The sequence below is a fragment of the Zootoca vivipara genome, chromosome 7 (assembly GCF_963506605.1).
Source record: "Zootoca vivipara chromosome 7, rZooViv1.1, whole genome shotgun sequence".
Taxonomy (NCBI): Eukaryota; Metazoa; Chordata; class Lepidosauria; order Squamata; family Lacertidae; genus Zootoca; species Zootoca vivipara.
Window position 1 is genome coordinate 71760248 of NC_083282.1, and position 22647 is coordinate 71782894.

Below are 22647 nucleotides of genomic sequence, written 5' to 3' on the forward strand. Positions count from 1 at the left end.
GGAAATCATTTGTAGGTCTTAAGTGAAAAATGGAGGTTATCCAGCCAGAAGTTAATCACTTTAAAGTCTATTGATTTTCAAAAAGAGACTGCTTAAATCTCTTCTATTGAAATCAATGGGATTTAAAAGTGATTAACTTTTATTGGATCAGGCCCAATAGATCTCTTTTAAAAATGCTTTCGGTGCCTTTCTACCAGGCTTCTATATCTCCCCGGCGCAACTCTGGAATTTAATTTTGCATTGTAATGTCTGAACAATGTGCTTGAACAAGTTCTCAGGCAGTTTATATTGTTCAGGGCGGCAAACTAGTCTTTTACTTAAGTAAAACTAGTCATTTTACTTAAACTCCCTCTACTGCTTTCCCTAAGCAGCAATTTCTGGCTTTTAAAGGGTTGTGTCACCTAGTCTTTGCCTCAATCTCAGTTGCTGATTGCTTCCCTTCTCTCATCTTCTCTGACAAGTCCTAATTTTCCCGCTAAATTTTTCCAGGGCTAAATCGTGCTCACCAACCCCACAAAAACATATTATTTTATTATTATTTATTGAATTTATATACCGCCCTATACCCGCAGGTCTCAGGGTGGTTCACAGGATAAAATCAGAATACAAAACCACAAAGTACATAATCAAAATAAAAACAGCAACAACCCAATTACGAAAAGGGGGCTTACTTTCTCCAGGCACAGAAACACAGCAAGTTGCCTATGGTGGAAAAGAGTGGTCTCTTCCAGTTCCCTTAACTACTATGCTACGTGCCTGTTGATAGAACCAGTTAAGTTACAAACGTGTCGTGCCTGAACCCAGTAATCAAGGTTCAACAAACAGGACACTAGGGACCTGAGGAGATAGACCTTGAAGTTTATAGGCCTTATCTAATGCTAGTCTTGCTCAGAGTAGACCCATTGTGAGTACTGAATATGATATGACTAACTTAGGTTCCATTTAATTTCAATGGGACGCAGCCTCGACAGTCACTGGCGGAGGAAGAGGAGTGCGGGGGAGCACACCGGGAGCGCGATCCCGGTGGGGTGCCATCACGGTTGCCCGCCCGTGCTGGGTGCCACGCCCCCACAGGCAGTGCGCCACACCCCCAGGATGCGTGCCACGCCCCTGTGGGTGGAGCGTCACACCCCCAGGGTGTGCACCAGCCCCTCCCCCGCCTGCTCTCTGCCCCCCGGTGCCGGAGCCTGAAGCTCCGCCACTGTTGACAGGGCACTCCAAGGAAGCTCTACAGAAACTCGTCAACCGTTTTCTCCAAGCCTCAATGGCGTTCGGCCATGGAATCCCTTGCAGTTGACCACAGTCCCTGGAGGCAGACAGGTCATGTATCCACATCAGTGACCAGTGGAGAAATGACTGCTGGGAGGAGCGGAGAGAGAAGGAACACCATGGTACATCTGTAACAGCAAAACCAGAAGCCTTCATCTGCCCCAGCTGCAATAAAACATGTCTCTCCTGTATCAGTCTCTATAGCCACAGCAGGCGCTGTAACTCTCCAATGTTTTGACTTGACGCCTGAAGGCGCACTCTTTCACTGTCTCTCAAAAGAGATGGATGCCAACATTGTTGCTCTGGGTAGACCAGCATTGGGGGTACATCCTTACATTCACAATCCTTTTTAAAAAATATTTTAATTGTTTTTACTAATAATCTTACGGTTTTATTCTTTTTTGTAAGCCACATTGAGGTTTTTTACAGTCAAGTAGTATATACATTTTATGAAATAAATAAACCTTAAGGTCTAGAAACGTGAGTTTAATGTTTAAAAACAAAGACTGGTGGGATTATAAAAATGTTTAATTGTGCACCTCATAAACATTCTGTATTTCTAAACATGCTGCATTGAAGGCCAAAGTGGTGGAAAGGCAGAACATCAATATTTTTAGCAAACAGTAAAGGGGCCCATCACAAAAAAATGTAAGGTGGTCAGATGCCCTCTCTCCTCAACTCCAATAATTTGAGCACTGTTTTACCCTTACCTAGTGACAGTGATGGACATGTTAAGCAAGCGTTTTAAGCTCTGCATAAGTGGAAAGCTGCTGAAGTGTCCTTTCAATCACCCATCTCTCCTGTTCTGTTCTTGAAAGGTCACAGCTTATCCTCTTATTTACTAAAGTGTGACTTCTTTATCCAGTATCTCGGGATTTCTTGCAAGCACGCTTAGCTCCCCTTTGCTAGTATGACTCTGTCCTTACACCCAAGTGCAGGTATATAAGCCCATTAAGGCTGCAATCCTACACACGCTTACTCGGGAGAAAAATCCCATTGAAATCAGTGTAAGTCACTTAGGATTGCTGATAGGTGAGCAATCGGGAGTTGTAATACATGAGAACATGGCATAGCTGCCAAGTTTTCACTTTTCTTGCGAGGAAGCCTATTCAGCATATGGGAAAATCCCTGTAAAAAAGGGATAACTTGGCAGCTATGGAACATGGTCACCCTAGGACATGAACCAATGAATTCAAGTTATAAGAAATGATATTTGGACTAAACACCAGGAAGTACTTTGTGACAGTAAGAGCTGTCCGACAGTAGAACAGACTTCCTCTGAAGCTGGTGGACTCTCCTTCTTTGGAAGTTTTTAAGCTTCTTTGGAAGTTTTTAAGACAGATGGCCACCTGTCATGTATTATCATGTTGAGATTCCTGTATTGCAGGGGGTTGGACTAGATGAGCCTTGGGGTCCCTTCCAACTCCAAAATTCTATTATTCTATTGTTATAAAGCATATGGTTTCCTGAAAGAATTCTGGGAACCACAGCTTGTTAAGGGTGTTGGGAAGGTAAACTACAGTTCCCAGGTTTTTTTGTGCTTTATAGGTTGAAAATTGAAGTCTAGCATCATTTAATAGACTGCTCTTGTAGCAATAGCTAAAACTTGGTTCAGTGCTGTAGCTGAAATAAACACGACAGTAGTTTCTTGCCAGACACCCAGTCATCTATATTATAATAAATATACGGTAATATTTCTACTGCTTTGGATAGCATGAGTGCCTTCTCATGTTGGCACTTTGCTTCACAGGGTTAGCTGAAAGCACTAGATGTTTTAAAAGGAGCAGGTCCAGTAGCACATATAGAGACAGTCTGTGTAAATGTGGTTTTTTAATAAGACTGAAGTGAACGAAGCTTTAACATGCAGACTTGATTAAATATACATCAGAAGCAAATATGACCTGGACACATCATGTGTGAATTTTAGCTCTCTAGAGCGATAATTAGGAATTTGATTCAAGTGAATTTATAACAGGATACCAGGTTCCTCCATTAATTACTAATCCTTACAAATCCCAGAGGGATAGTGCTGTTACAGCACACACATGTTTGTGACGTCTTGAAGGTTAAACAGATTTATTGTAGCATAACCATCCACTAGAGTCCCTTATTTTGATAATACGAATGCCACACTAAGCTTGTTAGCCTTTAAGGTGGGACAAGATTTTTCTTGGTATTTCCTAATTTTCACACTCTGCCACTGTGGCATTTAAACTGCTATTGCTTCCTGTGACCTGCTCCTTAAAATAATTATTTGTCGGGACAAGATTCTAGAGCACAGCTTCGGCCAAAGGGATGTGAGGATCAGATTCAGTTTGTGTGTCACCATCTACCTGTAGCCAAAGGAGAGAACACAAAAGCTCTGCTGGATCCGGCCAAAGGCCCATCTAGTCCAGCATCCTGTTCTCACAGTGGTCAACCAGATGCCTGTGGGAAGCCCAAACTACAGGGAAACTGGCTAAGAAGCCTCTCTTAACAACAAATAAGAGGTGCCTGTTGCCCAAACAGGACTGTGTTTTTTAATATCAATTTTGCTAATAAAGGACATAACAAAGCTTGGTACTGATGATAACTAAATGCTGCCTATAATTCATATTTCCTCAAAACTTCATTTCGCCTCCATCTCCAGGTACATGGGGAAAATTCACCTCCCCCCACTAAATAATAATAATAATAATAATAATAATAATAATAATAATAATAATAATATATTTGTATTACATCTTTCCATTAGTCCCCACAAACCCTCAAGATGCCTTACAAAGCATTGGAATAAAGTGGCATAGTACTGTATTTACTTGAATGTAATGCACCATCGAATCTAATGCGCACCTCAATTTTCAAAACCTTGAAGCCAAAAAAGCATTTGCCGGCGAATGTAAATGCGCCATGAAATCTAATGCGCACCCTAATTTTCGCAACATGATTTGGGCCCAAAAGGTGCGCATTACATTTGAGTAAATACGGCAAATACAATAACAACTGTGGATGAAGAAAACTGCAGGGAGACATACATGCAGATAAGATAGAGGGAGTTTAAAATGTAGTAGGTTGGCAAAGCAAATTCTTTTTGGAAGACAAAAAAAGGCTTTCCACTGTGTCAGAAGGCTAACCAAAAGTAAGTTTTGTTGAGGTGAGTCGCTACCTCTTTTATAATACACTTACAAGGATAACCACATCCACACCATACATTTAAAGCACCATGATACAGCTTTAACATTCATGGCTTCCCCCAAAGAATCCTGGGAACTGTAGTTTGTTAAGGACACATTGTTGTAAGGAAGCACCTATTCCCCTCACAGAGCTAGAATTCCCAAAATGGGTTAAGAACAATCCTTCTCTGAGAACTATAAGAATTGTAGCTCTGTGAGCTCTGTTAACAACTGTTAACACCCTTGCCAAACTACAGTTCCCAGGATTCTTTGGGGGTAGCCATGACTGGTAAAGTAGCATCATAGTGTTTTAACTGTTTGGCGTAGATGTGGCCCGTGTTTACTCAGAAGAAGTCCCACTGATGTGGGTGGCGCTGAGGGTTAAACCACAGAGCCTAGGGCATGCCAATCAGAAGGTCGGCAGTTCGAATCCCTGCGATGGGGTGAGCTCCCGTTGCTCGGTCCCAGCTCCTGCCAACCTAGCAGTTTGAAAGCACGTCAAAGTGCAAGTAAATAAATAGGGAAGGTAAACGGCGTTTCTGTGTGCTGCTCCGGTTCGCCAGAAGTGGCTTTGTCATGTTGGCCACATGACCTGGAAGCTGAACGTCGGCTCCCTCGGCCAATAGAGCGAGATGAGCGCCGCAACCCCAGAGTCGGTCACGACTGGACCTAATGGTCAGGGGTACCTTTACCTTTACCTTTTAAGTCCCACTGACTTCAAGGGGGCTTACTCTCTAGTAAGTTGTGATGTGAGGAAGCAAGTTTTGTGTTTCATGAAAGGGCAGCAAATGGTTAGTTATTTGCCACTGTTGTTTATTAATTTATTGAATCACCTTTTGCATGCCTCTGAAGGTAATTTAAAGACATTCTATAAAACCAGCTGAAAATAGTTTTTTTTAATAGTACTTCCTCTCAGAAATGGGGAGGTGTTAAGAAGTACAAAAGGAAGGCTGAAGGAAACCCTTTTCATCCAGCTGGAAGAGCTTGTCAAAACAAAAATGTCTTCAATTGTTTCCGGAAAGAACAGATAACAGGCGCCTGTTGTATCTCAACAGGGATGCTACGGTATTCCACAAAACATGCCCTGATTGTCTTTTTACTGCCAGGGAAGGAAAGAGGTGCCTGTGTAGAATTCTGCCTCAAATGCCACAATGACATGACTGGCCTTGAGCATTATGCACCTTGACTAGGTGAGGGGACAGAAAGCCATTTTGCTGCTTTGGTGCTACTTGGCCAATGGTGAGAAACTTCTTTAAAGCCAAGGGCTGTATTCCCTTGTGAGCCACATGCCGGAGGAGGTGAGGCAACAGATGTGAGTCTTTATCTTTGCACAATAGGCTCCAGTCCAGCCACATAAAAGCCAGAAGTTTCTACACAGATCTCTCTCTCTCTCTCCAGGCAAGCAAGAAGTGTTATTACAGCTCAAGGACGCATTCCATCCAAGCCAAAGAACCAGAGTTGCGTGGAGCAGGGCCAGTGAAGGGGGCTTCTGAGGGCCAGTTAAGAGTGGCTTGGGGGGCATATTTGGCCCTGGGGGCCTTGGTTTCCTACCCCCGAATAAGGCACACCGCCAAACTTTTTGTTTTGGGTTTTTTTTTTTTTTACTTCCAGGCTGTAACTTTCCTTTCTGCTTTTTAGGTCAGATACCTGGAGGGATTGCCTCCATTTGGGTCGCAAAGCTGTGTCAGATTCTCCCATCTCCTGAGATCTACGGTTTACTTTTTACTCCCACATTTAGTGCATATAAATTTAACACCACAATTGAGCATAGCTGCCAAGTTTTCCCTTTTCTCGCGAGGAAGCCTATTCAGCATGAGGGAAAATCCCTTTAAAAAAGGGATAACTTGACAGCTATGCAATTGAGTTTAATTGGCGCAAAATAAAGGAGGGGAGGGTCCCTCCTGTAATTCAACAGTTATACAAGGCAGAATTGTAGTTACAAGACTAAGAGAGGCCTGCAAAAGCCCAACTTATACAAAATTATTAAAAGGTACGGTTGCCAAATTTTATTCATCCACTGTAGCTGTTTCTTTAACAGCAGGTTCCCCTCCCCTCTCTCTAGCAAGAAACAGGTGAGGATGTTTACTTCCATGCTTTGAAAGCACAGCTTAGGCACATCTGCTATTAGAGATATAGGAGCAGGCCAAGCTATTCCCCCTCCATCAGTTGGCAACCTTAATTAAAAGCATAGGAGCCCTGTCGCCCTTGCCTTTGGGATTGGGGCAAGTTCTGTGGTGGGTGGCCTGCAAGTCCCCCAAAGCCTCATGTCATATTGTGGCTTTTGATACATTCTACTTCAGAGGAAAAAAGTGATTTCGTAGGTTCAGGCCATGAAGATTTAGAAAACTGGGGGAGAAGCAGAATGTAGCTGGGGGAAAGGGAGATTCCTTCAGCTAGAAAGGTTTCCAGAGTACCAATATTCAGCAATTGGTAGAGGACCCTGAAGAACAGCTGGATGAAAAGTTCTCAGCCTTAGATGTTTTTGTATTATTTTAAAGCCTCTCTTTAGTTACTTTTTGTACTGTTTTAACAACTATTCGCTGTTTTTATATAAATCACCTTACATGTAAAAGGTGATAGATAGCAGCCTGTATGTGCCCAGGTAGATCTGGACTGCTTGGGTGTGACATATTTGCCAAGCTGGCTGTCCTTGAGATTGCCACTTTGCACAAACCCTGCCTGCTTAAACGCCTCATTCTCATCCAGAAACTTGTTTTAGACATGGTAGTACCCACTTGCCCTCTGTCTGCTAATCTCATTCCTATCCAATGTCCTTATCCTCGATCTACTGCTGCCCTTCTTCTGTTCCCTCTGGGTTTGCTGCTCCTTCATTCTCCCTACTAATCCCTATATCAGGTCTAGGGAACTTTTGGTCCTCCAGATGTTGCTGAACCAAAACGCCCATCAGCCTCAGCAAGCAAGGTCAATGAGGGTTGTAGTTCAACAACATCTGGAGGATCAAAGGTTGCCCACACCTGTCCTATACCTTATGGTAACTAACAAAAGTATGTGTCATTGGAATAATCACATGTTCTCCCCCTGCCTACTCATGCCTCCATTTCACCCTTCTAATGTTGTTTTCCCGTGTCTATTCTATGTTGTAAGGCCCTTGGGCTAAGGACTTTGCATACCTGCTCTTTGTAACATGTTGTGGAGGACCACCCAAGGGAAAATCAACCCTCCCTCCTTTATCAAAGGGCTCACAGCTATTCCTATAAGCCTACGGTATATGGTAAATCTCAAATAAATAGCCAGTGGATTTGAGTTTACCTTACTAGACCCACTACTTTAATCCACACTTCTGTCAGTTGTGCTTAATGCTCTGACCCCTAATTACACTAATGAACTCCCAAAGGCATTGTAGGGAGAAAACCATACATCTTTTCACAGCAGATACGGGCTTTGATTAAACCTTGGCAGACTAGTCTAGTAGTTAAAGCTAAATACTTTCAAACAAAGACTTCTAGCTTTTGAGAAGACACTGTCTCCAACAACTTATTTGGTTCGTTGATTCATTAACTTATACTGAGCGCCTTGAGATTGTTCAGCAACCTAGAAGTACAAAGCAGTGTTAATGCAGCACCTGCTCAAGTTTTACTCTTAACCTTGAGTAAAACTACAAGTTATTCATCCCCTTAGCCCAGCTTCCCCCAACCTGGTAACCTCCAAATGTTTTGGATTACAAATCCCATCAGCCCCAAGTAGTACAGACAAAATCATAGGAATTGCAATCCAAGATATCTGAAGAGGGCCAAGCTGAGGAAGGCTTCTGCGACCACCAGGACAAAACCATTAAGGGCAAAGATGTTTTAAATCATCTAGCTGTTTTCCTCCCAGCCTTAAGAGCCCATCTAGTCCAGCCTCCTATTATAATAGCCAAGCAGATGTCTATAGGGAGCCCACACAGCACTCTTTCCTCCTCTGGTTTCCAGCAACTGGCATTCAGACTGCTTCTGGCTGTGGGGGCAGAGTAGAGCCATTGATAGACTTCTCCTCCATGAATTTGTCTAATCGTTTTTTAAAGCCATGCTCACGCACTTACAACTCATATTTTACTGCAAGTGCGCATAAGATTGCCGTCTGAGTCCAACTGGACTTATTTCTTTGGTTTTCTTTCCTGGATTGCATGACAACAGTAATTGCTATGGCTGAAACCCACAAACCACTTAAACTGGAATGCTTGCATTTAAACCAGCAGTGTTGCCAAGCCTCAGACCCAAGCAGAGTATTTGGAATGGGTTTTATTTTCTTTAATCAGAATTTAGCCCTTGTAAAAAAGAAAAGAAAAGAAAAGTGCATTGGGGAAGGCGAACTTTGCCCTACATATATGTCTTAAACAGAATTAAGCCTTAATGATTTAGATTTTGTTAACTTTCAAGTATGATGCATGTTTAGAAGAGCAGCCTTATTTTCAAAACAGGCCCCAGACATTTTGCTGCCTGAGGTTAAATACAAGATGGAGCAGCCTATTTCACATGCAAAAGCTGACCAGACTGACACCTACATCTCAGAGGTGGCTTATTCACAGTTTTGGGGCCTTATCTCTCCCCCCCCCCACAATTTTTGGCAGCAGCAATAAATACACAAGGTCCTGGGATGGGTGGAGCCCAGCACCCTGGCAGGAATGCAAATCACCCCATCTCTTTTCATCAGATCAATACTTCAATAAAGGGAGAGAGGGCTACAAACTCCCTCCTCAGCTGATCTACCTAGGATCAGATAACAGGGGTGTGTGCCAGTAAGAGTGTAGGATAGCCACACCCACTCATGCAATAAGCCTCCTGAGAGTTTAGGATAGAATGGACCTCAGCCCAGAAAAGGCTATCCCCCCCCCATTGTGCTCATTTATGAGAATTATATTAAGATTTTGCTTATTATGTATATCTTACAAGGGCGTACCCACCATGCGGCAAGTTAGGGCAGCTGCCCTACTCTAGAAGCAGGGCTGGTGGGCAGAGGCGGAGCACAGCCCGGCGGAGCGCGAGTTCGCCATTCCCGCCGCACCGCGCCGCACCCTCCCTCCAGCTCCCCGGCGCGCCCTCAGGCAAGGCCAAGCGCGGCGGGGAACCAGGGAGCGCGGCGCGGTGGGCGGGAACGCCGAACTCGCGCTCCGCTGGGCTGGGCTCCGCCTCCGCCCACCAGCCCTGCTGCTAGGGAGGGGCACAGCCCGGCGGAGCGCGAGTTCGCCGTTCCCGCCCGCCGTGCTGCGCCCTCCCTCCAGCTCCCCGTCGCGCCCTCTGGCAAGGCCAAGCGCGGCGGGGAACCAGAGAGCGCGGCGCGGCGGGCAGGAACGCTGAACTCGCGCTCCGCTGGGCTGGGCTCCGCCTCCGCCCACCAGCCCTGCTTCTAGGGAGGGGCACAGCCTGGCGGAGCGCGAGTTCGCTGTTCCCGCCCACTTTGTGGCCCCTCCCCTTCCGTGCCTTGGCCCCTCCCCTTGCCCCCCCTAGTTTTGATCCTGGGTACGCCCATGATATCTTATATAGCTGCCCTGTGACCATTTCTTTTGGTGAAGCATACCAATTGTTTTGAGAATGTTGTGCTTATGCTTATATCCTGTTTCTTGAAAATATGTTAAAAGGGTACACAATGCCGAAGGCACACAAATAAATGCATACAGTACATAAAAATGGGTCACCATCCCTTGCAGACTATCTGGGAGGGGGCACGTGCTACTCACAACTTTGCCCTCCAAGACCTCTGCACTACCGTGTAAAAATGCTGTACTTTCGGATTGTGTGTATGCTTGCATTGGGCACAGGAATATGCGCGCGCGCGTGTGTGTGTGTGTGCGTGTGTATGTATGTACAGTATTCCAACTACCTGATTCATCTCTGGGAGCACAATCTCGAGGTTTGGTGCAGCATCCTTTTAGCCCTGCAGCCTGGCTCTCTCCCGTTTGTGCCCGTGCCTTTCCCATCTCCCCATATCCCCTCTTTTACACGGCCGCTCATCACCTTCCTCCCTGCTCAGCATCCCTGGTCCCTGGCCTCCTCCCTCTCTATTTTGCATAGCCCCGCCTCGTGGGGCGGAGCTGGGCGGGGCCACCGAAGACCGGACCCAAAGGCTGTACCATCAGCTCCGGCGGCTTTCATTCTCTCCCCCCCCCCCGGCCGCCCTCCTTTGGGTGAGTCGTCCTGCCTCCTGACGCTTCTTGAGCCTGCAAAGGAGGACACCGAGGCTGCTGGGGGCGAGCAGTTCCCCGGAGCGCCGGCTGCAGGCTTCCGCTGCTTCGCTTGGGGCCGGCGGCTGCGGTGAGGATTTGGGCAGCCGCCTCGGGCGGATCTGGGCTGCTTGCCGCTGAGCCGCGCTAAGCAAGTGGCGGAGCAGCTGCGGCTGGTTCAGAGCGGCGCTTGCAGCGGGTCCCTTCGCTGGCGCGTCTCGCACCTAGGCGCCACCATCGCTGCTTCGGAGCCGCTGCAGCCGCAGCAAAAGCGCCCAGGAAGGAGGTGGGTGGCTTTTTCTTCTTGTTGTTGTTGTTGTTAAGGATTGATGCGGAGGAGACCCCGCGTATAGACCCCTGAAGAAGGGTCTAACACGTATGTTCGAGATCGTCTCTAGCGAGGCTGTGCTTGAGTTGTTATTTTTTTCCGTGCGTTTTGCTGGACGTAAAAAGAGAACTCCCAGCGTTTTATTTCAGAAGTTTAGAAGGAAAGGCTAATGAAATGGCCCCGGGGCTCTCACCTGTGGAAAACCCTACAGGTGTGGGGCATGGTTATGCAGACGTTCACACGGTCCGTCAACACGTGAAAGGAGGAAAGGATGGGGGTCGCGATTCCTGCCCGTGTTTCTAGGCTCCGTCTAGTTCTCTCCCCCTCTTTCTGTAGGGGACAGAAAGGGAGGAGTGGCGCTCTGCACATCATTAAAGGTGCTCTTGCCCTCATTGTGTTGGCTGATGCAGGGCAAACAGGAGTGTATTTGGGGTTTGAGCCTTGCCTCATAAGAAGCCCAGCATGTAAGCAGACCTTATGGGAAAGTGGAGATAGACTGGAGGCTTTGAGAACTGAAGTGGGTTGGACTAAATGACCCCTGGGGTTCCTTCCAACTCTGCAATTGTATGGTTAGGGGGTCCAAATCCATACAGAAACAGAAAAGCATTCATAAAGCTTTGCATTCATATAACGGAGCTCCAATGCATTTGAGACTCCACCTTTCTTCCTTGGCTTCCTTAGTGTGTGCGCATATATGCAATAATGTGTGCATATCCATGTTTCCTTGGTGGCTTAAGGGAGTCACTCTGCTATGGATGTTTCAATCTCTTAAGCCGTGGGCAGGTGCAGTGTACATTTCTCTCCCCCATGTGTGTTCCTGCTCCTATTGCACACATTTTTCTGCCCTGGTCTTCTGCATACCTTTGGTGAATGCATAGCAGTTATTTCCTGACACCCTTTTGCTATTTCCATTCCCTGCCTTCTCCAGATATCCACAGGAGGAAAATCGGGTTGGGGAGTGTGATTGAGGGTGTTGTAATGCCACCCGCTGTGTTAGCAAATGAGGGGGGGCTTGCATAGGAGCTTAGACAGGAAGGACTGTGTGGGTGAGGCAGGGCAGAGATGCAGAACAGTTGGGGAAGGAAAAGGAGAGGGGGGGGGAGAGATTTTGGAATTAGTCCTTTCTGAAACATCAGATTTAAAAGCTATAAAAGGATATTACATTCATGGACGTATGATTGTATTTTTATCTGCTTTCATCTAAGTTGCTGTCTTCATATGGAATAAGGTAACATTTGCAATAACATGCTCAGTTCTTTTCTGTCTCTCTTAAAAAATAAAAAATAAATCCTTCCCGTAAGCAAAGCAATGTTAGGAAGGGTGATGTATGAGTTGAAACTTAGGGATAGGAGGTGTGGAGACAGGGACGAGCCTGCCTGGTTCTCCTAGCTGCAAGTCGCCTATACAAGGATTCTACTCCTTTGACACAGCTGCTTACTGGTGTTCACTTTTAAGATACTGAGCCAAGTAAAGTGAATATACATACAGAGACTGTGCTCCAACCTGTGTGTGTTAAACTGACTTTATCAACATACTGTGCATAGGCTCTGTTCATGTAATCCCTGACCATGCCAGTGCATATATCGTTTGACTGTTTGCAGGATCCGTTTCCAAGGTCAATTGCATGTGCATCATTTGGGGACAGGGACAGCAGGTGTGATTCTAACACCACCACCTGTCACAAACTCAATATGGAGGTCTGGGAAAGGGCTCTGTATTCCGTTTCTCTGCAGCTTTTTGAATTGTATATGATTGTAAGCTGCTTTGGGGGGTATTTTTGCCTTTAAAACTGCAAACGTCTATTAATTTTTTTTTTTTAAAAATTGAAGGTTAGGAACTTGCTTCTTCAAATAGGTTAAAAAGCTAAGTTCTCAGTAAGGGCATACCTTTTCTGCATTAAATGCCAAATTAGATGTGGTATTAGGAAATATGAGCTGCACTGATAGTGTATCCTAATGTACGGTGTGTTTGCCTGTTCTGAGAACCGAATGGGCCTGTTAATGTACTCAAATCTGTCTCCTACACACAGTGATGATTAACTTGCATTATTTCAGTTGCACGTTCACAGCTGATGAGAATCCTCCAGCTGGAACTGCTGTGATGTCATTCACACTAGGCCTGGGCAGGCCAAGGCATTACAGCCACCATGGCTGTCATCAGTTGCTATGATGACAAAATGAGCTTTGACACCCTTAGGCCTGGCAGAGTACTGCAGAGGGTGCACTTGGGGAGATGTAGCGATTTTATTAGGGGGAAAAACTTGATGGGCAACTTTTGCTAAACGGAGCTAGATCTGCAGTGTCGGCATGCCAGAAATTTTGAATAACCCCCTTATGTAAATCAGTGGAGCTGGGTTGATAAGGGTTGATGAGGGCAGGATAGCCCGACATGTTTCCATATGTAAGTGATAGTGATTCCTACTGAGTGGGTGCAAGAATTTGAAGTATCAATTTGTGATGCAGGAAGCAGAGGAGGAGGTTGCAATTCAGACGGTAGGATATGTGCCCTCCCTTTACTTGAACCCTTGACCTCCTGAAGGTATTTTGGTGATAGATGAGGTTGCAAACAACCGAATGGATAATCTAGTTCAGTCCTCCTACATGAAGGAGGATAAGGCTGTATATGTTAATCCTGGTGTACTACTTTGGGACAGGAGGGCAGTTTATTCCATTGCATGATTGGCTTTGTGTGTTATCACTTTGCAGAGTTTCCATTATTGCAGAGTGGCAGCCAATTTAGAGGTTTTTTTTTTCATTTCACCTCTGCCATTATTGTGCTTTCACTTTGCTTCACTTTGAATTTTCTTCCACCTTAACGGCAATCTAGGCACCATCTTGTACTTAAGCAAAATGTGAGTGCTTTTTTATTTTTTTTAAAAAAAATGAAATGGTGTTTGAAATGTAGGAAATATTGGAGCATCTGGGATTGATTGCTCTATTGCAGTTTTCCACTGAGTCTCTCAAAGCGAAAATGCCAATGTAAAAATCTAATTTGGGAGGGGGAAGAGAGAGTTTTCATGTCTTGGATGATGTATGTTGTCTCAGTACAGCAGCATCTAAGCCGCATTAGGAACAATCCTATTAAACATTTTCGTTTAATGATGATGTTCATCATTTATGTAGCACTTATGGTAATATAATAAAGTACATTAGAATAGCATTTTCCTCAATAAAACACAATGAAATTTGCATCTTCCCTGGCCTTGTTACAGGTAGGATGCTAAAAACACAGGTGGACATTTATAAATAAAATAACTGCCTAACCTAGTGATGGGGAGAGCAATCCAAGCTATTGGGAACTATTAATATTAACCACTCTTAGTGCCGTGTTTCTCCAAAAATAAGACATCCCCTGAAATAAGCCACCATGTTGTTTTTTTGAGGAAAAATCAATATAAGACGGTGTCTTATTTTTGGAGAAACACGGTACGTATAAAAAGGTCTTGGTTCTGAGTCACATAGGCAGGTTCCAACACTTTATTGTTGTAGTTACTAGTTACTTATTTACTGTTTACTATATGTCTTGCCTTTCTTCTAAGAAGGTCAAAGTAGCACACATGGAATCCTTTCCCCTCCCTCCCTGATAACTTTACAACAATACTGCAAGGTAGGTTAGGCTGACGGTTGTGAGTGGCCCTCAGTCACCCAACTGAGTCGACAATGGAGTGGAGATTTGAACCTCTCCCCCTGCCCAGTACTGGAGAGGAACAATCCCTGGTTCCTGGTTTGATTTGCTCTCAAGAAACCAAGAACTGAAGACGTGGTTGACTAATCGTGGACGTTGGAGAAAAATGAGCCTCAATTCCTTTGCACATGATGCTAAGCAGTATGGTTTATTTCTTCTGCATGTTAGTGAGCAGGAACAAAACAGCCCTGTTAAGTTTGTCTATGGTAAACTATTATCTATGGCTAAATTTGCATCAAATGATGAGCACGTAGCCAGCCCTGAATCAGTTAAAAACAATACAAAACAGGTGAGGGGTTACCGTGTTTCCCCCTTTTTAAGACACCGTCTTATAACTTTTTTCGTCAAAAAAACACACGGTGTCTTATTTTCAGGGGATGTCTTTATGGTTTGGGGCGCTGCAACCAGGTGCACTTCAGGCAGCGACCAGGAAAACGGAGTTGCCAACCAACCAGGAAATAATCCGGTTGGAATCTTGTCTCTTCCCACCCCGTGGCCCAGAGGCAACCCGCCCTCTCTCTCGCTCTCGGTCTTTAGCCCACACCACACCACTCCACGCGCACCGGGGAGCCGCATCAGCGTCCGGGCGGCTTTCCGGGGCAGCGAGGGCTCGCAAGGATGTAAAAAGAGCCCCAGGTACCCGCGAGAAAGAGAAACGTTCGCTGTTGCTAGAGCGCTCGGGAGCGCTGAGTTCAAATCGCGCGCAAAAACCCCGACCCTTAGCCTTTGGTTGATCTAACAAAAACCACTGCCTCTTTCCCAGATGGGCGCCACCCCAAAATCACCCTCCCTCTGAAAATCGATGGGGAGGTGCGCCGGGAGAGGGAGATCCGCGACGCCCTGCCCACACCCACGCACCCCCGTTCCTCCTTTTTACCTCAGCCGGAGGTCAGGCAGCATGGAGAAGGCGTCGAGGAGCACGGTCCGCCTTGCCGAACTCAAGGCTCTCCTGCTCTGCCATGGCGCTAGGAAGGGGTGAAGGGACCCGGCGGAGGAAGTGGCTGGGCCAGGAAGAGGCCAGGCTGCTGGCTCAGCGCCCCGCTTGGCACTGCGGGGCGCTTCAAGAGCTCGGCGCTGTGGAGCGCTCTGCTCTGCAGCAGCCGGTTCTGGGTGGCAGGGCCAGGAAGAGGCCAAGCCGCTGGCTCAGTGCTCCGCCCGGCATTGCTGGGCGCTCCAAGCGCTCGGCGTTGCGGAGTGCTCCGCTCTGCAGCAGCCGGTTCTGGGCGGCGGGGCCAGGAAGAGGCCAAGCCGCTGGCTCAGTGCTCCGCCCGGCATTGCTGGGCGCTCCAAGCGCTCGGCGTTGCGGAGCGCTCCACTCTGCAGCAGCCAGTTCTGGGTGGCGGGGCCAGGAAGAGGCCAATGCTGCTGGCTCAGCGCTCCGCCCGGCATTGCTGGGCGCTCCAAGCGCTCGGCGTTGCGGAGCGCTCCGCTCTGCAGCAGCCGGTTCCGGGCGGCGGGGCGGCAGGCCTCCTCGGCTGGGCCTGACTGGGCCTGGCTGGGGCGCTCAGCGGTCTCGCTTTTAAAATCCAGTCATTTAAATAGGATCTCAGTCTAATTCTGCAACATCTTACTGCCAGTAGTGGCCATAAGGAGGGTGTTAGTTTTCATACACGGCATGGAGGTATGTCTTATTTTCGGGGTATGTCTTATATTTCGCAAATGCTTAAAAATGCTGCCATGGCTTACTTTATGACTACGTCTTAAAAAAGGGGAAACACGGTACATTTTTTAAATATTGTACTCTATTGAAGCAAAACAAAGCCTGCAACTCCTTTCGCCTCCATGCATCCATCCTGCCCAGTGCTATATATTCTGTGAGCAGTAGATCGCCAGTATCTCAGGCAGAGGCCCTATCAGCTGATATTGGTTCTTAACTGAAAAATACCAGGCATTGACCTGTAAGTATGAGCTCTGGTCCTTATAAGGAGGCAGGCCAGAACCTTTCTCTCTTCAGGCTAGCTTAAAGCAGCTAAGAATTAGTTCTAAAGGATCGTCGTCACCACTAGGCCATAATTTACCATGTTTTGGAGATCCAGTGTGCTGTAGTGGTTAGCGCCAGGGTAGCCAACATGGCGTCACCCAGATGTTGTTGATAGAAGTCCCATCATCCCTCACCTTTGGCCATTCTGGCTGGGTGTGAATGAAGAAGGAGTCCAACGGCATTGGAAGGGCGCCACTGCCACTGTTTTAGAGTGTCAGGGATGCAGGTTCAAATCTCCACTTGCCATGAAGCTGTCTTTGTGTTTTAGTCCAACCTAAGCTACAGGGTTGTTGTGATGATACAAGGGAGAGAACCAAGGGTGCCCACCTACAGTAAACTCCTTGGGGGTAGGATAGTATAAAAATGTAATAAATAATTTCTCATCACTTCTGAACTGCAGCACTGAAATAGCTACAGTATTTCCATAAGGGTGCTGAAATATCTGTATCAGCCTTGGCTATAGGAGCTATCCTATTGGCAAAATGAGTTTGGGTTTATCTGCTATGAAAGCCATGTCTATGTGGCCTGCCACTCTGTCACTGCTTGATGTTGCAGCGGCTGCGGAATGAGAGGTGCCTGTGAATTCACCCTTAAAACTACCTTTGGGAAATGGAGAGATGCCTCCAGGAAAATGTTGTTATGCCTCTGTCTGCCCTTGCTGTTTTCATTAGATGCACAGAGAACTCATTTCTTGGAAGCTGCGATGGTGTAGAGGGAAAAAAACCTACTCTCTAAACTTAAGTACCGATGTAGGGCCCAAGCCACTGACAGCAAATGTTACATGCAGATTGCTCATATTCTGGACACTGCATTCCATGCCCCCCCAGCCACTCCCACACTAATTTTCCACCCCCCTACTTCTGAACAGACACTCAGCAACCTCTAGCCAATGAATCTTCTCAGATAGTCCTCATTGAACTGTTAGTGCTTTTTCCAGCCTTGGGTTTCTCCCCCTAAATATTTCTTTTCTTTTTCTCAATTCTGAAAAACCTCAGGGTTCCTCAAAGCCTTTTGGTTGTGTGGATGTTTTGGTTATATAAGGATCCCCACTTGGATAATGAGCTCACTGTTCGTATTTAGGATGGTGATTAGAACCACAAAATTTGTTTTTGCAAATGTCATGTATGGTGCAATTCCTTGCATGCATACTCGGAAGATAGTTCCGCTTACTGAGTAGGCCTCAGGTAAATGTGCATATTTGTTTATTATTATCTTTTAAAACACATTCTTTTTTCCTCCAAATAAAAAAGCTCAAAGGGGGTTTTCAGTGATAAAATATGCATGCAGTAAAACAAAATCCACAAGGTGCATTAAACAACCAATAGGATCGCAACCTTTAAAAAGTCTAGCCTACCTACCCTGCCTACACATCATGCATCTAAAGTACATGGTTTCTCCCCTTCCCCAAGAATCCTGGGAACTGTAGTTTAAGGGAATCCTGGAACTATAGTTTAAAGGAACTTGGAATTGTAGCAATGCAAGGGGTAAAGTACAGTTCCCAGGGCTTTGGGGAAGTACGGTAATGCACAGAGTCTTCATCCAATTCCCCACACAAGGGAAACGTCAGGAGGGGCCACCTTGGTGATGTACTTCTGTTGACCTGCACAGTTTTGAAATGCAGGCCCCTCCAGTTAAATGTGGAATGTTTGGCACCCATTTCTGAGTCGCTCAGCTGAAGGCTTTTTCTCTGCCTTAGCACAAAGCAGGCAGTGATGCTCTGGTCTCTTGGTACAGAAACATTGCATGCACGGCTGAAGCTTCCACATCTTCCCAGCATGAATTCCCTTTTGGACATTACGCATCATTTGTGCATTTGCTTGTTGGCCTGTTCAACAGCATCCGAAGCGGCCACTGATTATGGAAATGTATCCTTCATAGGGCTTTCTTTGAAAACTGTGTCCAGAAGCTGCAGGTAGCTTGGAACAGAACTGCTTGCCTATGGATGGGGATGGCCTCGAAGAGTATGTGTGCTCCAGGCACTGATTCTTTGATTCTCTTGTACGTACCTGAAGAGGTTTCAGATGTTACTGGAAGAATAAACAACTGGCCTCATTAGGGTCTCACCTTGCTGCTTTTGGGATACAGAACTCACTTTCTCCCGCAGACTGTCTCACCAGAGTAGTGCATGCTCTGGTTATCTCCCGCTTGGACCACATAGCACCAGTCCTGAGAGATCTACATTGGCTCCCAGTACGTTTCCAAGCACAATTCAAAGTGTTGGTGCTGACCTTTAAAGCCCTAAATGGCCTCGGCCCAGTATACCTGAAGGAGCGTCTCCACCCCCATCGTTCAGCCCGGATACTGAGATCCAGCGCCGAGGGCCTTCTGGCAGTTCCCTCACTGCGAGAAGCAAAGCTACAGGGAACCAGGCAGAGGGCAGCCTAAAGGCAGCCCTGTTTAGGGAAGTTTTTAGTCTGTGATATTTTAATGAATTTTGATGTGTGTTGGAAGCCACCCAGAGTGGCAGGGGAGACCCGGCCAGATGGGCGGGGTATAAATAATAACTTCTTCTTCTTCTTCTTCTTCTTCTTCTTCTTCTTCTTCTTCTTCTTTCCTTTTTAAACTTTTTACAATTATATTGAGTGCATCCTGTCTGCATCCTCAGCCAAACTCTTTTGCTGCAGAATGACAATTACCTCTCTTGGTGGCTGTACTTTTTAAATAAAAATTATATTTTCTGTTCATTTGGGAACCATGCTGAGCCCACAAAAACTATCCTGGGGTGAGTGTGCTGAACCATTCTCCTGCCAAGTAGGTTTTTAAACAATCACATAGCAGGTGCTAATGTGTGGTAGGGCAGGTGTTCATGTGGTTGCCTTCATGTGCTTGTTATCTCCCCTTAATGCAAGTAGGGTTGGGTCACCCATCTGTCAGTCATTTGACATCCTGATGGCATCAGGGGACTGAAAGGTGAGCGATCCTGCCAGCACCTCAGAAGTTTATCTGCATGTGGGTGCTTGCTTTGCCAGCAGGATTGAACCCTCTGCTCACTAATCTTCACCTACCAGGGAATCCAAATTGGCCTGTAAGACCATTTCCCACAAACCACTGACTGCCCATCAGCTGACGTCACTAGGTGACGTCAGCTGATAGTCAACGGGGGACAGGGTTCAATCCTGATGGTTGCTGCCTTGACAGCACGCTAACAAACTAGACTTCTGCAGCCAGCAGTATTAAACCCTGCTCCCTGCCCATCAGCTGAGGTCATCCAGTGATGTCAGCTGATGGTCAGGTGTGTAAGGCTTGTGGGAAATGGCCTCATGGGCCAACACAGATTCATTGGCAGGCCAAAATTGGTCCATGGGCCAGAGATTCTCCACCGTTACATTAATATTCAGGATAGGATAGAAAACAATAAATGGTATGTTCTTAGCTACGTGGTGATGGGATATAACGTGTGTAATTTATCTTCTCTGCAGATTTGTAGTGTGACTCCTGTTCAGTGTGGTGGTGCAATTAGATGATTGTCAGGTTTTGCGTGAAACTGAAATGTTGCTGTTGGTGGTGGTAATAGAGGGAGAAACCTTTTGTTTTCTTTAGGAATGGGAGTGTCAAAGGGAAAGGAAAGTTAGTCCCATGCAGTGTTCTAGGTGCATTTTGCGATAGGGAATTTCATTAGCATGAGGAGTTTCTGAATTCTGGGCGCAGTACTGCGCCTAAGATTTCAGATTAAAACTGCCAAGTGGAAGGAAAGGAGGGCCTTTTTCTGCCTCTCCACTTCCAGCTACTCTCTTCAGGCTGGAGAAGAGACCCTCTTAAGAATATTAGGGAGATGGGCAGGGGAAGGACTACAACATGTGAAAAATATTTCAGCTGCAATTCATTCATTTTCAGCTTTGTATTCTTATTTTTTAAAAAGCGCCTAGGCAATCTTTTGTTGCGCCCACAACTTAGGTTTAAGGTGCCATTTAACTCCTAGCTTTCATATCTCTGTTTCTAACACTGGTCCCATGTGGAGGCTTGTTCTGAATCCCAGGTATATAAACGAGCAGCATTGTCACTTGGTCTTCTTAAAAATCTTTATCCAGCTGACTAATTTCTAACAGGGTTTCTTTATTAGGGAACTGACCTCGTGTGGATTCTGTTGTACTCATGGTACCAGCTTTATCTTGGCATTTGTCCCCTACTCCCCCTTTTTCTGCTGCATCATGTTTAGCCTGCTTTTTGCCTTTGAAAGAAACTGTGTGTTTTAGTTAATGCCTAACACTGCACAGCCATCTATAGAGGCGTTTCATGCTCTCCTTTGACTGGATGCTGGTGTTTATGGAGTGTTTATATGCTAGTGTTTGGCTGTGTGCAGCTGGTCACGCTGTCTCTGTTATTTACATTTCAATAAGAATTGCATTTCTCAGTCGTCATTGGTTCTCTCTGGCTTTACAGCAGCAAAACTGAAAAAAAACACTGCTGAATTGTTCTCCGGGCCTCGCCTCCATCAAAATCTAACTGCCGTCTGTCTATAAATTCACTTTGTGCCACCATAACTTGATTGGGCCCCATTTCCACTGAGATCCAATTTGATCCACTCAATAGATGGTGACACTCAAGCAATAGTTTTGTCTGAGCTTTTGATTTAATGATGTTGCTTCCTGCTTCTATCACCTGGTTTGTTTTGGGTGTATGGGATTTTTACTGCAAATTGTTTTATGGATTTATTACATTATGACCCTACCTTTCTTCCAAAGGGCTCAGTTCCCCCCTTCCCTTTTTATCCTTCCAAAAACAAACAAGCAAACACCCTGTGAGGTAAGTTAGGCTGCACTAGGCAGTGGCATAGCGTGGGTTGCTGGCATCCGGGGGCAAGTGTTGTGCCCCCTGGTGGACTGGGCAGCTGGGAGGGCATGTGTGGATCCCACATGGAGGGTGAACAGAGCCTGCCTCCAACAGGCTCCTTGCCTGCTGCCTCCACCCACCTGCCCACTACTAGACCAACTTGCCTGCTGCTGTTCCTCGGCTGCCAGGGCTCCATGCCTGTCATGGGGGTGCCTGATTGCGCCCCTCAAAAATGTGTGCCTGGGGCCACAGCCCCCCCCCCACAACACCTTTGGCTGTAGGGGAACCACTGGTCTAGCAGATGTTGCAAAACTACAACTTCGATCAGCTCCAGCATGCATGGACCCAGATGCTGGTAGTTGTAGTTCAGGAACATCCAGAGGCCCCCCGGTTCCCCACACCTGCTCTCAGAGAAGGCTAGTCCAAGGTCCCCCAAGGCATTTTCTGGCTGAGCAGGATTTTGAATGCCATTATCTCAGGCTCTCAAGTTGATTTGTGCTATGGAACCAGCAAATTTTGTACAACTTCCTTCAATATGGTGGTATTATTTTAGTTTGCCTTTCTTCTGAGTACTAAACCTGCAACCCTAAGCACACCAGTATAATTATGGAGTGAATAAACCCAATGGAGCACAATGGGACTTTATTCTCAGTTAATAAACTTAGGATTGTGCTTCACATCCATTATTGTACCTTTCTTTTTAAATGAGCACATTTCTTGTTGGTCTTCAGTTCTGTTTAGATTTTGCGATTGCATCTTTCTTCTTAAGCAAAAAAAGACAATACAAAGCAAGGCAGGCAAAAGCTTCTCTTTGTCTGGCTCTGTGGTGAGGCTCAGGCTGTGCAACGAGAACACAGAGCTTTAATGTTGTTTCAGCAAGCAGCACACAAGCTAAGGCTGTGTTCATACTCTGTTTACTGCGCGCTTGCTGGCTCTCCAGGGCTGAGTTCTTCATCTGTGCTCACAGTTACCCAAAATGCATATGTGTCCCTACTTGGTTATAAAATACAACTGTTCGATGTGTTGTTTCTCACAAACCAGCTTCACACCGACCGGAGCCCTTGAGCCATTCCTAAGTAATTTCTAGCCTTCTAGTGAAACACCTTTGCATAGGGTGAAGACATTCCCATCCATCGGCATCCCCGTGTACACAAGCATATATGGATCTAATGCTAATTAAACTGCTCTGATGTAAACAGTTGTGGGGGAGAGAGAGAACTGTGATATGGTACCCTATTATAGTGGCACCAGCTGCACCCGCCCTGACCAGTTATGATGGAGTCTCTGTTTTCACTGGGGCTCC

General features: G+C 46.2%; 1 protein-coding gene across 2 annotated transcripts in view; it reads left to right on the forward strand.

The window, feature by feature from the left end:
* Positions 1-10530: 10530 nt before the first annotated feature.
* The window catches only part of PPP1R16B (protein phosphatase 1 regulatory subunit 16B), a 116007-nt gene continuing 103890 nt past the window's right edge, over positions 10531-22647 (forward strand). For both annotated transcript variants that reach the window (XM_035121657.2, XM_035121660.2), the window contains exon 1: positions 10531-10867. The gene's annotated coding sequence lies outside the window, so the exon portion shown is untranslated. The remainder of the gene's footprint in view (positions 10868-22647) is intronic.